Source organism: Ambystoma mexicanum, chromosome 3p, assembly GCF_040938575.1.
Source record: "Ambystoma mexicanum isolate Mex_15411 chromosome 3p, UKY_AmexF1_1, whole genome shotgun sequence".
NCBI lineage: Eukaryota > Metazoa > Chordata > Amphibia > Caudata > Ambystomatidae > Ambystoma > Ambystoma mexicanum.
Window position 1 is genome coordinate 989901291 of NC_090925.1, and position 14412 is coordinate 989915702.

At 47.5% G+C, this 14412-nt stretch overlaps 1 long non-coding RNA gene across 1 annotated transcript; it reads left to right on the forward strand.

Annotated features, from left to right (window-relative positions):
• Positions 1-7361: 7361 nt before the first annotated feature.
• On the forward strand, positions 7362-12474 carry LOC138581168 (uncharacterized). The gene is made up of 2 exons (XR_011304462.1): positions 7362-9118; positions 12103-12474. It is a non-coding gene; the product is annotated as an uncharacterized lncRNA (long non-coding RNA).
• Positions 12475-14412: the final 1938 nt, after the last annotated feature.

The following is a 14412-nucleotide window of genomic DNA, read 5'->3' on the forward strand; positions in this document are numbered from 1 at the left end:
ATTCGTATTGTTAACTGGATTGGGGAGTGATCTGAGTATGTTCTGGGATAATGCTGTGCTGCTAGGACCCAGGAAAGGACTACATTATCTACCAGCCACAAATCTATTCTGGAGTGCATATCGTGCACCGTCGAGTAATATGTGTATTCCCTCTTAGTGGGATTTAATATTTTCCAGGCGTCTTTCAGGCCTAGGTCTACCATATGTGTAGTTATAGTCCGTGCTGCTTTGGTCAGTGCCCTGGTCTGTGTCGATGTGTGGTCTGTATGGACGTCTAAAATAGTGTTAAAGTCCCCACCGCATATCAAGTGCGTCGTGGGGTAGGCGGCCAACCTCTCGAATATTTGGGAGAAAAATTATGGATCGTCCACATTTGGTCCATATATGTTTAGGAGAACTATCTCCTTATTGTGAAGTGTGCCATGGAGTAGGACAAACCTCCCTTCAGGATCACATTTCGCTTCTATACATTTAAACTGGAGGGTTTTATGTACTAGAATCGCGGTCCCCCTAGCCCGTTTAGAGTATGTTGTGAAGTATTGGTGCGTTCCCCAATTCGGGATTAATTGTCCCCCTTGTTGAGGTCCCATATGAGTTTCCTGCAGAAAAATTATCTTAGAGCCCAGTCTATTGATATATGCCAGGATTTTCCTCTTCTTGACTCTGGACCCCAGGCCTCGGACATTCCAACTTAGTACTTTGATACTTTCATCGTTATTTCCAGCCATAACCTATGAAGCAGTTATCAGTGTGTCCAAAAAAGCATGTTTCTATTAGGAGCTTGTAAGTCATCACGTTCATTACCTGTGTGCGTTTTATTTTTCTACCATCCTTAACATAACCGTACCCCAACATTCCCAACCAGTTCCCTGCCCCCACCCTCACAGTTCCCCTAACTTTAACTGTGCTCATAGGATCCCAACCCTCCCTTCCCATCACTAGTTGTGCACCTGCTGCAGGGGGGGGACCTGCGACGTGTTCCAGTGCCCATGCCATCTTGAGGCTGGTAAAAGGTAGACCGGTTCAACTTGGTTGCTCACACATATATCGAAACTTGTGGGGGCATCACAATTTAACAATTCCTGTGAATTCGGTCATATATACCCCCTAGAAAGGCCGTCCCCGGGGGGCGGGGGGCGGCTATAGCTTCAGGAATTGTACATTACATAGCAGAAACATGCCCATTTTCACATAATCACAAGTTTCATTAAGTTTCCCCTATCCTGGGATGATCAGTCAAAGCAGGAATATGTGTTTCCACAAAATGTGCAGCTTCCTCTGGGAACGTAAAGAAGTGGATCTTGTTCTGGAAATGGATTTTGAGTCTCGCTGGGTACAACATAGCATACTGAATCTGTCTTTCCCGTAGCAGTTTTTTGACCCCTGTAAAGAGCTTCCTCTCTTGTTGTACCGCAAGGGTAAAGTCTGGAAAAATGCGTATAGTATTAGCTTCCCAACGTAATTCTTTCTTTTCTCTTGCAGCCTTCAGAATTAAGTCTCTATCCCTGTAGTTCATCACTCGGGCAATTATAGGCCTAGGGTAGGCTCCTGGCTTCGGCCTCGGGGCAAGGGATATGTGGGCCCGCTCAATAATGAACATCAGTGACCATCCCGGGTCACCCAGGAGGGTACACAAGAGCCCCTCCACTGTCTTCTCCATGGGTGCTTTTATCGCTTCCTCCGGAACACCAATTATTCGAATATTATTGCGTCTTGATCTCGCTTCTAAGTCCTCGCATTTGGACTTCACAGTCCCCAGGTCGATTGCCATCTTCGAGACCGTGGTCTGTAGGGTTTCAAGTGTATCTTCCATGGCCGAGATTCTCGTTTCGGCCTCAGTCATGCGTGAAGTAGTTTTGTCCAGTTGCGTTTTGATGGCCGCCACGTTTGCCGTTATCCCATCCAGTTTGTCATTGAGGGCCGAAAAGCCCTGTTGCATGGCGAGAAAGACTGCTTGGGGTTCCATAATCGTTGCCGGGGGGATCTGTTGTTCGTGTGGGAGCGTGCTCTCCGCCATCATCACACCAGGTTCTTTCTGCAGTGGTGTCGTGAACTTATCAATGGAACCCTTACTCTTCTTGGGGCCGAAGCCCTTTGGCATTGTTCCCTCGGGGCCAATTAGTCTGTGATATGAACTGCGATGTGCCCTTTTCTGCACTTCGGTTCTGTGGCGTGATACACTGATTTACTTCTGGGGGAGCGCGCCGAGTGGAGGAGTACCGCCCGCCCCCCTATAATGTGATCCCGCGGCCCCGCACCAACAAGGCCAGCCCACGCCTCGCCGTATAGGGAGTTGTATCTGTTATTTGCAGTTATCCACGGGAGGCCCGTGTTGGCCCGTATCTGATCCGTGCGTATCACGGAGGTATCGTTGGGGGAGGGTAAGAGAGGAGGATCACCGTTGTTCTGGGGGTACTTGTCCCACACGGGGGGGGTTATACTGCTCCCTGTGCCTCCCCCCGTTATGGCCGCCCCACTTATCTGATCGAGTTCGTCTGGTCTTCCGCAGTTCACTCCCCGGGGGGCTCCGCAGCTCGCACGGGCCGCACACCACAGCTCCCGCGTGTGCTCCACGTGGGACACCTTCCTGGGCCGCAGGGGCTTGATGATCGCCGAGTGTCTGGGGCGGAGGGGGGGTTGATGGGGATTGATGGCGGGCCACTCGCGGGCACTCAACGAGGAGCGGAGCGCCCACGGCCTTTCCGAGCTGATTGTTGCGCCGTCCGTTGCCAGCGAGTATCCGCGTTGCCGCTCGCCAGGCTCCTCCTCCCGCTCCTCGGCTGTCCTCAGGCGGCACTTCCCTCCGCACGTGGGATACGGATACCGGTTTTCCTCTGGAATTTTGCAATTGCAAGACACCAAACTTTCCCAGTTTGTTTCGCCGATGTTGCCGCACGTTCTATACAGTTTCTGTCAGGAACCGGTCATCGCAAACGCTTATGTCGGCATTACGGCCTTGGTCCACGCCGGAGCTCACACGAGAGCGACCATTTTCTCTCGCGCGCAACAGCGCCCCCCTATTGAAAATTATATTTAATTATGTGTGCAATGAGGTCACCATTGAACAAGAACGTTAAAAGAAAGCTTTGACGAGGCTATATTAAAGAATGACAACAGAACCAAAAGATGTATGGACTGTGACTTAATTGATACGTTGGTGTGGTTAGACAAGGGTGATGATTGAGAAGAGCCAAGATGGCAGGCAGGCTGGGCGGACCTCTGTACGGCTCCCAGTGGCAAGATCCAAGGAGGAGCCCTCTCATTATAATGGAGTGAGAAGATCAGTCTGTTAAGGCTCGAAACACTTCTTGACCGGACGGCACCTGCAAAGAGTGATATTGGAGGTGTGAAGGCATCATGAAGTAATAAACAGATATTAGATTTACCGTTCTAAAATCAAAGGTTTATTTCTTAAATGTCAGGATGGAGTAAGGCCTAACTAGGCCTGTGCTAAGGTGGGATTTCCCTACCTAAAGAAACTAAGGATAGTCTGTGTCATAAAGTTCAACTCAAAGTCTGTCTGTGTGCAAAACCTATACTTGCCCTCACAACTACAGTTATACAATTTATAGGGATGTCAGCAACCAAAGAAATAGTGCTCACAATGACGGGCTGAGCTTCTTCCAGCTCCTGGCTTTCTTTCTGTTTCCCCTTCCCCAAGTTCAAAGTAGTTCCATAAAAAGACTTTGGGGTTCCCTTCACCAAGTTCAATATAGTCCCATAAGACTTTGGGGTTACCTTCCCCAAGTTCAACACAGTTCCAAAATGTCGGGGTTCCCTTCCCCAAAAAGACAGCTCTCTTGGCTTCCCATTCACAGCCACTTCAACTTTCTTAGCAAATCCACTTTGTAACCTTTCAGTCATTTCAAAAATTCTCTTAACTCAGCTTTCTTTTCGTAACTTGAACATTTGTTAGGCCTAACAGCTTCAGCCTTTTGACTTTCCTTCATTCACTCCAATTAGGGGGTACTTGGTCTAGGCGCAGTTGTCGGACCCCACGATCCACCCATCACAGGTCACGCAACCGATAACCCATGGCACTTTGTAATGTTCATTGATTCTCATTGGACTGCCTTTCTAACACAGGTTTCCTTTCTGCATCTGTGTCATTAGTCCATATGAACTTTTGTTTCACTTTGACAGTCTTTTGACTCTGCCAACACGAGACATTCACACACTTCACTTCATGGTATTTCTCTTTGTCACCACCATGCTTTCACGCTAACACATAGTGCTTCTCAAATGCTTTTCACTTGATTCACAGGCTCTCATCACTGGCCTCACCTGGCTTACACTTTCACCTTGTTCATAAAGGCTTTCTACTTGTTTTCACTTTGTTTGTAAATGTACATCACTTTCTTTTCACTTGTGTGGTATTTCATATATTTAGCATATCGTTACCTTAGTTCGGTATTCAATAACTCATTAACTACTTTGCAGCTTGTTCCATTTTCATTATTGTTCATTTGGTCTCCAAACCCATTCATTACATGCTTTCACTCGATCAGCATCTTCCTTTGCCCCCAACAAGCACTGGGCAGGGGAACCAGGCAAGGCTGTCACCCCTGCTTTTGCAATGGTGATGGAACCATTCGCAATAAGGGTGAGGGCACGCCCGGACATACAGATGATCGATCCAGTTCGGGGGTGCAGGTACACACTGGCGCTGTTTGCAGATGATATCATACTTTAGATGCGAGATCCGCTCACCTCCTCACTGGCTTTACAGGATGAGTTGTCGAAATGTGGGATGGCTTCCGTTTTTAAGGCTAATCTAGAGAAGTTGAAAATTTTGAATCTGCCAAAGGTGTGCACGCACCAGCAAGCAACGCTCCCGTTTCGATGGGCAAAGGACAGTATCAAATATCTGGCCGCCAACTTAAACAAGCTATATGCCATCCGCTATCAACTATCATGAGCGGTTAGCGCAGATAAGAGAAGACTTGATGAGATGGAGCAAGCTTACCATTTCCTTTTTGGGGCAAATTAATGTTGTAAAAATGAATGCAGTCCCTCACCTATTATATCTCTTCCAGGCTCTCCCGGTGAGAGTCCCTAAACGTGTGGTTGTGATGCTACAAAGTGAGGTCACATCAGTCATATGGAGGAGGAAAAGAGGCAGGTCAGCTAGACCTACCATAATAGCTGAGATAAGTAAAGGTGGACTACAAGGGCCAGACATTCTGAAGTAATATGCTGCAGCACAGCTGTGAATATTGAGGGAATGGTGGCAGTGGTGGGCAATGGACACAGCGGTTGGCAGTACTCCATTATGGAGAATCCTTTGGCTACCCTGACATCAGAGGCCAGAGTAGGTCTATATGAGTTTAATATACAAAACAACCTTTGAAATATGGGACGAAGTGGCAAGATGTAACAACGGAACCACGTTCTTGTCACCAGTGACCCCGATTCATTGCAATCCGGACTTCACATCGTCGCTGTGAAGGGCGCCTGTTCAGAGTTGGAGGGAAAACATAGGCTAGTGCATAGCTGACAAATTCAAGCGAGGAGAGATCAAGCCTTTTATGGATTGTGAACAAGAATATAGATGACAGGATTGTTTCAATATTGTCAACTACAACACTTGTTGATGGGTAAAAAAATCTGAAGTCTGCCATGAGACAATTGGCACCTTTTGAGAAGTTTATGACAGGTTAACCACAACAAAATGGCTTATTTCTACTGTCTATCCCATATTGCTAAATGCCGGAGAGTGGAGGGGTTGGGTGTATATGAAGGCCTGCGAAAAGGATCTAGGCAGAGAAATTGCAGAAAAGGAATGGGAGGGAATTTGGTGGAAAACTAAAAAGGCTGCTAGTGCGGTTAATCTGAAAGAAACAGCGTACAAGGTAATGGCACGATTAACACATGACAGATTATGAAAGATTTACCCAGAATCCAGGGGACGGGGGGTAAAGCGTACTTGTGGGAATGTGGGTCGGAAGGGACCTTCATGCACATATATATGGTGGGGATGCCCCATTTCCAAAATCTTGGGAGCACCTTCCCATTTGACTCAGGGTTGGCATTACTGGGTATTCCCGACAAAGACATGTACCCCCTATTAGCTAAAGAGGGTACAACAATAAACCTTTTACTGCTAATGGCAAAGATGGTAATAGCGGCTGTGAGAAACCTGAAGGTGTTTCCCTGGCTAAACCCCAGGGATCTGTCATCCAGGTGGCCACTGTCACGGTTCCGAAGGTACCTTCATCCTCACTCACTCCACCTGTAGGACCTGCATGAGGCCAAGAACGTCAGGATCTCGGCTAAGCGCTCTTCCTCTTTTTGGCTCCTGGAAGGCTGCATGGCAGTTGCCTTGGTCACGCTGTGCCTTAAGTAGGCTAGGAAAAGGAGCTTGATTCTCCACTTCAACACGCGGTCACGTGACTCCGATATGGCTGCCAGCGTCTGCATCGTATCCAAGGAATGCCATGTCATAAAAACCGGAAGTAAGCACTTTGGCGCTGCTTCCGATCGGTGTTCTTAGACCATTCGAAGCTACATGTTTGATATCCTCGTCACGCCATACGGCTGATTTGGAACTCTGGATTACTGGTTGCTGACCCAGCATCCCGCTCCTGGAATTGGTAATTGCATTTCGATTCTATGGCAAGACAGGAGGCTCCTATTATGCATTAGCTTTCTTTACTGAGACACACAGCAGCAAAGAAAATAACATTTTATAAAAGTTTTTTGAAAATAACATGTTACAAAACTTTTTGAAAATGAATAACACAATGTCAACAAAACACATTTATAAAAGTCCCATTCCAAAATGGCGGACAGGTCATGCCCCCCTGGGAGCCAATGGGCATACAGCCAAGTCCATAAATGTCCCTTTCTCCAATAGCAAACCCTCTTTCTTTGCTGCTGATTGACACAGCTAAGTTACTCTCTCTAGCTCGTGCCTTATTGTGCTTCATATAGAGTTTAGAGTGTTGATTGTGATACTTCATTTCGTTTTTCGGTGATTGTATCTTTGAATTGAAATGGTCATTTCATTTTTTGTTCTGTGAAAGGTGCGTTCGTTCGAACGTTTTCCTCCAGTCAGGAGTGTTACATTGTGACGCCGCTCCGTGTGGAGCGGGTGCCTGCTCATTAATCCTTGTCATTCCATTCCTTTTGCAGAGGCGTTCGCGCGCCTTTTATACTTTGTTGCAATATTGTTCGTGTGCCTTCAGCTATCCTCTGTGCATTTCTCCCTCAGGGGAGTGTGTTTCTGTAAATAGCCGGGCCTTTCGGAGCGTTCGCGCTCTTTCAGGCAGCCGGGCCCTGAGCTCGTTTGTCCGTGTTAATTGAGCTTGGTTTTCTCTGACAGGGTCACGGCCTCTCGGATTTCTGGGGGGGGGTTTGTTTACAAGTGGCACATGTGTGTTTATACGCTGCTTGCGTATCTTGTGAGCCTCTCAGGCTAGGCCTGCCTGTTTGTGCTTGGTTAAAGTGAAGGTGCAGGAGCATTTTCCCACATTTATTGCACCTCATAGGAGTGATTTAATTTAATTTGCATTTATTTTATTTCCCTGTGTTTCCTTGTGTGCTCCTTTTATGCTCAGCCGGCTCGGCTCCCCCCACTCCTTTCACCCTGCTCGGGTGTATATTTGGCCTGCTCGGCTGTCACCTGTTTTTTCTCACCAGTTGGTGTGTTTCCTTTGTTAAAGCCTGCTTGGCTATTTGTGTGCTTTTAGCACAGCCTGCTCGGCTGCATTGATTAGAAGTTACACTTCTGTGGTGACCAATGATGGAGAGGCCTGCCATGGGTAATACTAATAATAATTCTGTTGCCCCTGTTTTAGCGGATGCCTGTACTCAGGTGCGCACTTCCAAGAAAACGGATAATGGGGGGGGGCAGGCGAATGGACAGCCTACAGTGGAACAGGCTATCCAGGCTTCCATTGATTCAGCCTTGTCTGACCTTAATAATACTTTGGCTTCTGCTTTTGACAGGCTAATAAACCGCATAGCGGATTTTCACCCCCCCAGGCGGCGGGCCCCTCTGTGCAACTCCAACCCCCAAAAAAGTGTACAGGAAAAACAAAGCATATTTCGGGACAACTCAGTCCTCGCCCAGTTTCTTCCCCCGACTCATCCCCTGGTAGAGCCCAAAAGCGCAAAAGGGATGAATCCCACCCACTTTCCTCAACCCCTTGGTCTTCTTCTGCCCAGCTCCCTGCACAGCTATCCCCTATACCTGTTTCTTCCTCTGACTCTTCGGAGGACTCTGATTCGCCCCCTAAGAGGCGCAAGAGGAGAGTGGCTCCTGTTCCAGCCCAGGAAGGTCCTGTATTGGACATTAATGGGGTCCCCTTTTTTGACCCGGCCCTCATCTTGCATCCCAGGTCTGCTGAGTGGCAACCCTCTCAAGAGATTGCCTCGTTTCTAGAGTATTGGGTTAGGCGCCCACTACCTAAAGGGGACAGGAGCAAGTTACGATCAGAATGCCCTAGGCCAGTCCTGCAGGACAAGGTGGCGTGTACACCGGATATTGATCAACCCATGACGGTGTTTTTGTCTCAGAAGGGCAAGGACCCCAGGAAAGGGGTGGATAAGGCCTGGCGCAGCTGTCAAGACAAGCTCTTAGATGTTCTGGGTCCGGTCACTCAGATTTTTGAGATGGCTGAGGAGGCGGCGGCCTCCAACTCCCCGGTTGATGTAGTCATGTTAAGGGGTTGGATTCAAAGGACTGTTTGCCTGCTCGGCAACGCCAATGCGGCTATATCAAAAGAAAGGCGCAAGTCTCTTCTAATGAGACTGGACTCAAAGCTGGCGGATATGTCAGAAAGGGAAGCGGGCCCTTCCGCTCAAGGGAATTTGTTTGGGGAGAGTTTCCTTAAGGATCTGTCTGCGTATGTCCATACATTCACGGCCTTGGATAAGGCCCAGACTAATATAAAGAAGGTCTTCACTCAGAAGGTTTTTCCCAGGGCCGGACGAGGCAGAGCCCGCTCTTCCGGCCGCTTTTCCCAGGGCCATTCCCGCCCCCGTCAATTTGCCTCACGAGGCGCCCATAATCCATCCTCTGCTCGAGGTGCATACTCCCAATTCTTCCCGCAACAGTATTCGGGTTGGAGAGGACGTGGTGGCAGAGGTTCCAGGAGGTCCAGAGGAGCATCAGGTATTTTCCCGAGTGTTAAATGTTTTTTCCCTCCAAAGTATAGGAGGCAGGTTGGTCAGGTTTCTCCCACAGTGGGAATCCCTCACATCGGACCCCTGGGTGTTGCAGACAGTGCAGGGTTATCACATAGAGTTTTACTCCCCTCCTTGCCAGTTGTCAGTTCCCTATCCTTTGGTTCTGGACAGAGTAAAGCAGTCGCTGATAGATGTGGAGGTCAAGGACCTCATCTCCAAGGGAGCGGTGGTACCTGCCTCTTACAGGGCATCCCAGTTTCTGAGTACCATATTCCTAGTCCCAAAACCGGATCAGGGGTTCCGCCCAGTGATAAATTTAAAAGCTCTCAACTCCTTTGTGGTTTACCACCACTTCAAGATGGAGGGGATCCACCTCCTCAGGGACACCCTCCTTCCGGCAGATTGGATGGCCAAGTTGGACCTCAAAGATGCTTACTTAGTGGTTCCCGTGTTCCCTCCACACCAAGAGTTTCTCCAGTTTCAGTGGGGGGGTCGGGTTTGGCAATTTGCATCCCTCCCTTTCGGTCTGTCCTCGGCCCCGTGGTGCTTCACCAAGTTGATGAGGCCTGTGATGGCTCGCCTCAGGTCCAAGGGGATAAGGATAATTATTTATCTAGACGACATGCTCCTGTTAGCCCAGGATGCTCAGGTTTTGCTCTCTCATCTGCAGTTCACGATAACTCTTCTTCAGAGCCTGGGGTTTGTAATAAATGCCAAAAAATCCATATTGCAGCCTACGCAATGTATCCAGTTTCTGGGCTTCGATATAGATTCAAAAGATTGCATCCTTCTCCTCCCAGACAGCAGATTGTCCAAGATAAAGAAGGAGATCCGGGGTATTCTCAAAAGGGAAAGAATCTCCCTCAGGTTATTAGCCAGGATAGTGGGGATGTTGTCTGCATCTATTCAAGCAATTTTCCCGGCCCCACTACATTACAGAGCACTACAGCGTCTGAAGGCCCGACATCTTCGCAGATGTCTCTCTTACTCTCAGATGGTGGAACTGTCCCCGGAGGCCAGATTGGAACTCCTTTGGTGGCTCAAACACATGGAAGCATGGAATGGGAAAGCAATTTTTGGTCCCTCCCCGGATGTAGTTCTGGAATCAGATGCCAGCAGAGCAGGTTGGGGAGCCCGGTTAGGCCAGGTCTCCACGGGGGGGAAATGGTCAGAGGAAGAGAGGGATCTCCATATCAATTGTCTGGAACTGTTAGCGGGATCCTTTGCAGTCCGCAGTTTCCTCAAAGATCAGGGGAATTGTTGTGTGCTCCTACGCATGGACAATGTCTCAGCAGTGAGATATGTCAATCGTCTGGGGGGAACCAGGTCCAAGGTCCTAGCGGATCTGGCGAGGCAGTTTTGGCATTTCTGTCTGGACCGCAATATTGTTTTAAAGGCAGAGTACCTGCCGGGAGTCAGCAACGAAGTAGCAGATTGGAACTCCAGACACCTCCAAGACAGGAGCGATTGGATGTTACACAGGGACCTCTTTGCCAAGATAGACTGCCTTTGGGGTCCGTTTACAGTAGATCTGTTTGCCTCGAGGCTAAACTGTCAGGTGCTCAGGTTCTTCAGTTGGAGACCAGATCCTGGCGCTCTAGCTACCGATGCCTTTCTTCAGGATTGGTCAGGTCAGAGGCTGTACGCCTTCCCTCCCTTTGCGATGATAGCCAGAGTATTGGTTCATGTACGCAGGCAAGAGGTCACATTAGTGCTTCTAACCCCCTTTTGGCCTTCCCAGATATGGTTTCCGGCTCTCCTAGAGCTATCAGTAGACGTTCCTCGTCTTCTTCCCTTTCATCCTCAGTTACTAACGAACCCGGGGGGGTTTCCTCACGAGTTGGTCCTTCAGGGGCACCTCTCCCTTATGGCGTGGAAGATTTCAGCGCTTCCTGGTGCTTCCGAGGCCTTTCGCAGGACTCTATGTCGGTCATCAGGGACTTTTGGGCCCCCTCTACCAAAGTGGGATACTCCTCAGCGTGGAACCGTTGGTCTAGCTGGTGTGTGGTTAGGCACCTCAATCCCATTTCTGCCCCTCCTGTAGAGGTGGTTAATTTCCTAGTGGGTCTATTTAAAGAAGGAAAAGCTTATAGAACCATTAATGGTTTCAGGTCGGCTATCTCAGCAGGTCACCTATTGGTAAAAGGGGAACCAGTGGGTAGACACTTCCTGGTGCGTAGAGCTCTCAAGTCTATTCGCATTAAAGTACCTCCAAAGCCTAAGTATTCAGTTCTTTGGGATGTTAACTTAGTATTGGATCTCTTTGGATCCTGGGCCCCTAATGAAGATCTGTCTTTACAGCAACTTTTTTTCCAAACTAGCAATGTTGTTGTGTCTAGTGTCTATTAAAAGAGTATCCGATATCAGGGCTTTAGATGTCGATAATAAAATGTTTACCCCTCAGAGAGTTACCTTTTTTGTTTCACGACGAACAAAGTGCATGACTTCCTCCATATCTTATCCAGCCTTCACTGAAAACAATAAATTGTGTGTTGTAGCATGTTTAAAGTGTTTTGAGTTAAAAACTGAAAGTCTGCGTCCTCCTAATACCTCTCAGCTGTTAATTTCCTATAGGAAGCCCCATAAACCGGTATCCCCTTCCACTTTGGCCAGATGGGTTAAATGGATTATGCGGGAGGCGGGAGTGGATACTTCCGCATTTGGTCCCCATTCTGTTAGGGGTGCTATGGCCTCTAAAGCCGCCTTTTTGGGGGGCAGCCTAGATCAGATCCTTAAAGCAGCTGATTGGTCGAGGGAGTCAACTTTCAAAACGTTTTATCATAAGCGAATTGCTCATGTAGCGGTTAATGTTCTGCAAGGGCTTTGAACTTGCATAATAGGAGCCTCCTGTCTTGCCATAGAATACCTAATCCCCCACACTAGCGTGAGATGGGGGTTTAGATTCTATTAAAGACACGGAGGCGAATATTATCCCACCCACCCACCCTAATTGTGTTCTGTGTGTTTCAGATTTCGGGTGAGAGGTCCTGCTTTAAGGAGATCGGTTCAGGTTCTGTTGAGGAGTTTCAAGTTCTGTTACGTGGATTCATCGTTCATGGAATTGTGTGAAGGATGGCTACAATAACTTATCTTAAAGGACAGCTTCAGAAAGAGGGTTTGCTATTGGAGAAAGGGACATTTATGGACTTGGCTGTATGCCCATTGGCTCCCAGGGGGGCATGACCTGTCCGCCATTTTGGAATGGGACTTTTATAAATGTGTTTTGTTGACATTGTGTTATTCATTTTCAAAAAGTTTTGTAACATGTTATTTTCAAAAAACTTTTATAAAATGTTATTTTCTTTGCTGCTGTGTGTCTCAGTAAAGAAAGCTAATGCATAATATTCGCCTCCGTGTCTTTAATAGAATCTAAACCCCCATCTCACGCTAGTGTGGGGGATTAGGTATTTTGCATCAGTCTCTGCCCGCTCGCCACAGACCCCAGCACGTATTCTTGCCTTCCGTTGTGCTTCCTGATTCTGCAATTGTCTCTGTCTGCACAGCTACTGACTTCGCCCTGTCCATTGGAATCCCTCTCTGTTGTATTCTGGCCTTGACATTGTTTTTGCCCGTACTGTTGCTGACTCGGACCGTTTACTGGCATTCTGTGTTCTGGCTTTGACATTGTTTGTGCCCGTCCTATCACTGACTCGGACCATTAACTGGCATTCCTTTTCTTGGCTATTTATTGACTTAACCTGCAATTGTGGTCCTGATCCCATTCTTCCCACCTGGTTTTGCCTTCCTCTCTTCGTGTTCCACCACCCGGAATTCGTGGCACTGGGACTTGGATGCTGTGCCGTACTAAAGTGCTGCAACCTGACAAAAGTGCGACCCTCGTTCCGCCTGGGCTATTCCCCTTACTAACCTTACCTCCTTTTGTTACGTTTCCCTGGAGTCTTCACGGTAATACCTGCTACCTAAAGGTGTTCTGCATTGGTTGGGGGATTAGGGGATATCATTCTCCAGTCTCTTAGAACTGGTTTCTCTTTTTCCTTTTCAGGGGCTGTCTACTAGGCAGGGACCTCTCTTGTTCCACCTCATTAATCCTGGCAGGCTGTCTGTTTGAGTATCTGTTAGGCAGAATCATATGCAGTACCGTTTGGGAACACCACACACAATTAAGACTACAAGTGACAGTACAAATTCACCTTTGGTACAAGCCTGTACTACACAGTAAAGTGGTAGCGATGGCTGAGCAGCCAGACTTATCTCAAGAGTAAAGTGAGCAGTATCAGAAGTTACACAAAGGACAGCAATACCTATGGTTCAAGCAAACACTGACTCAAGGTTTCTGAGTAAAATAATATACATTTATTTACACATCATTTGTAAAAAAAAAAGATCACTAAAGTAAAGCAGCAGAAAATCACAATGTTAATATACTACACAACACCCAAGGAATTCTGGACAAGTAAAGCTCAAAATGAAGTGTGAAAAAAATGGCACTCCAGCAATTTAAAAGGGAGGGAAAGACAAGGTTATTCACAATTTAGCAGCACCAACAAGTACTTAGGTAGTGCAATCTAGAAAAGTCTTGCTACAATGAGAATTCAATTCAATAGGCCTGGGCCAATGTCTATGGTTCAGAGTCTTTGCAGAGGATCACACAGTTCAGAGTAGTTTGCGGTTAAGTCTTTGCCGAGAGTTCGAAATGAAGTTGGTCGGAAGAAAAGTTACTTAAAGGGATGGTCTAGTAAAAATTTTTATTTAAAAAATAGATAGGCCACATAAAAAAAAATATACTAGCATCCTCCGTTTTAAAACTTCCTATGTAAAATTTTGAGCTATTCAAGCTCAAAATTAAAAAAACCAAGCACAGGGGCGCCGCCATTTTGTGAAATGGAGGCCCTCCTGTGCTGGCTTTTGCTTTTGCGGCACTAATGAAGGAAAAGCCAGCCAGCTGTAGTAAACAAAGTCTACCGCTGGTTGGCTTTCCCTTCATTAGTGCCGGGACTCGGAGGACGCGGACCGGAGACCAGAGCAGGAAAGCTGCAGCTGAATCTCGGTAAGTGCTATTTATTTTTTTTACAAAAAATAAGCACTAGGTGCGGTTTTTTTTCTAAGTTTTCCGGGCTGGAGGTGCCCGGAAAACTTAGAAATAAAACCGCAGCTTTAAAAACGTATTTATGTTTGCGGTCGCTTTTGAAGCGACCGCAAACATAAATACAACGTTATTGTGTTGGAAAACGCTGCGGTTTTAAAACCACAGCGTTTTCCAACACAACCGCGTGTGTTTCTGCCTGCTGTGGCTATCACTTTGGGTCTCCGGTGCTCCCA